The sequence below is a fragment of the Plectrocnemia conspersa genome, unplaced genomic scaffold (assembly GCF_051122295.1).
Source record: "Plectrocnemia conspersa isolate PC_06_02 unplaced genomic scaffold, ASM5112229v1 ptg000001l, whole genome shotgun sequence".
Lineage (NCBI taxonomy): Eukaryota > Metazoa > Arthropoda > Insecta > Trichoptera > Polycentropodidae > Plectrocnemia > Plectrocnemia conspersa.
This window is the reverse complement of record NW_028277165.1, coordinates 6,402,025-6,404,647: the sequence shown is the minus strand read 5'-3', so window position 1 is coordinate 6,404,647 and position 2,623 is coordinate 6,402,025.

Below are 2,623 nucleotides of genomic sequence, written 5' to 3'. Positions count from 1 at the left end.
AATACATATATACTTTTTGAAGCCAATGTAGTTTTTAAGACGATGATCGATCCTATCCTTAGATAGCTATCTATCACAAATTCTCTCCAGAGAAACTGCTTCTAGCAGCATGGAACGTGTGGAGTGGAAAAGCGCAAAAACGGGGTGGACTGGGCGCGCGGCAATAACGTCGGGCTTTATGCGAGCGAAACCACAATAAAGGCGACCTCAAAGGATACACACTGAATGGGCAAACATTAAAGACTGATGGAATTTTCATTAAAATTCCGGCGCGGGCTCGCGATCATCGTCCCGCAGATATTTACGCGGGGATTTAAGAAACGGCGCGGACCCCTGTCAGGACCACCCGATACGTTATGGCACTTCCGCAATATTTATTTATAAATAAGACCCACTTATATTTTGTGTTGATATATATAATCTTTGTGCTTACTTAGGAGTCTTGATTCAGTTTCACTATCACAATACCATTACCATAGAACGTTGGTCTGCAGCTTTACTCTTATACGAGTAGCGTCTAAAGCGACTATACCTTATAAGGTGGTTGGGTTTAGTGATAACTGTTAAGGAACGGACAGTGAAATTATGTTTTAAAAATCCTTTAAGATAAAGAGGATTGTTTGTGCTCTTCTTAAGTATATAACGACCAATTGAAGGTGTTATTTTTAATCATGTGATAAACGTTTCTAATAAACTAATTAAGCATTTTGAAACTCTTTATTTTATTTCATAAAGCTGGCTAACATTTTGTTTGTAACTTGCATTACGCAGAAGTAAATTGACAATTTGAAAGAAAAATGTATTTGGATTTGATGATCTTAGGTAGCAAATATTTTGCTTGAAACCTAATATGATTTGTTTATGGATTGATGTTCTATTTTTTAGACATATTTACAATTGCTTAATTTTATAATATTATTTTTTGCATCTTAAAGACAATTTAATCAATATAGATAGATATGTATGTATGTGAAAAATTGTTAAGAACTAAAAATAAAATAACTTTTACAAAAAATCCACAGTCAAAACAAACAGGTATATATTTGTTTGTGTACGTAAGCGGTAATCCAATAATCACACCATGAACACTACACGGGCGAGAAATAAAGACAATAATGAAGTGGATCGGACGGAGAGGTGAGAAACAAGGAAAATTGCCGGATATCCTTGGAAGCTTCAGGGGGGTGGAAAGACAGGAGAGAAAATTAGTCGGCATAAATAAAAGCGTTTAACGCTCGCTTTTCAGCGAGATATAATTCTTTTCAGCCGGCTGGAAGTCGCCGACGGGAAAATTGGAAGCCGGAAGGGCCGCTGCAGGGTCTCGGGTGTCTTTCTCTGTCCCTAGGTGCCGAGAGGTGGGGTGGTCGGAGAATTAAAATGGGCAGACGCGAGCCGCTCATGTTTGCGCATTTGAGGATTCCCCCTTCGTCTGTTGCCCACTGGATAAACAAAGTCAATATTTGACCGAATTTCCACAAGCTGTAATTACACGTCCGCCCTGAATCCATCCCCGGCGAAACGTCATAAAATCAGCGAGGTCGCTATTTTTTATGGAGATAAAAATAAAAGGATGGTAAAAATCTATTTTTTGTAAAAATAATATATTATGTCTCATATAATATATTTTATTATATATACAACCATATTTACCATGCTAACACCATATTATTTTTAATATGTCTATAGTTTATCCCGCAGCTCAACTGGGATTTTCATTTTTATTTACTTATTTAAATACATGTCCAAAATATATAAAAATATACATACATATCTAAATATTTAAAAATATATATAAAGTACCATACAATAAATTTATATTATACGCAATTACAAGCAGACGTTGTATATACGGATTTTGAGAAGGCCTTTGACAAGGTTTGTTAAGTAATAGTGAACAAAATGTTGCTCGGATTATCTTGGTTATTCTTGAGTTATAAGAGCTATCGTACAGTTTGTATCACATGGTAGAATATTTTACCATTTCGGGGGTTCTTCAAAGGTACAACCTGTGCCCTTTGCTTTTCGTGTTATTTATTTAAGTTTAAATTTTTTCTTTATGCAAATAATTAAAAATTATTTAAATGCATACGATCTGTTGCAGACTTCAAATTCTCTATGGAGATGAAATAAGTATATCGAACATATATCCGTATCGTGTGCTTCAGAGCTAATAGTAGGGGCGTAAACCAAACTTGACATCTCTTTCTCAATTATGAATAATGATTACATTTTACAATAAGCCCTTGAACTGACTGTGTTAATGCAAATAAATTCCTATTGCTTACAATAATTAATGTTCTCATTTGTCATTTCTAGATGTAACACAAACAGGTGATTTTTTTAGTATAATATAAGTTTTATATTTTAATAGTTTAAAATGTATATTATCTCATTTACTCCAACTTAGGGGTGGGTACCATTATAAATCGGTCATTTTTCTTGAAAGTTAGGTTGCAAATCTGTTGAAGATACATTGTCTTACAAAAATCTTTTGTTATTTGTGCTCTTATTATTGAATCAGAAGTGAAATTATATTACTCTAATTGATTGATAAATATAAAAAAATATGCTATTGATTTTGATTTCTATAAATTTGTTTAAAATATGAACAAGAGTAATCGGA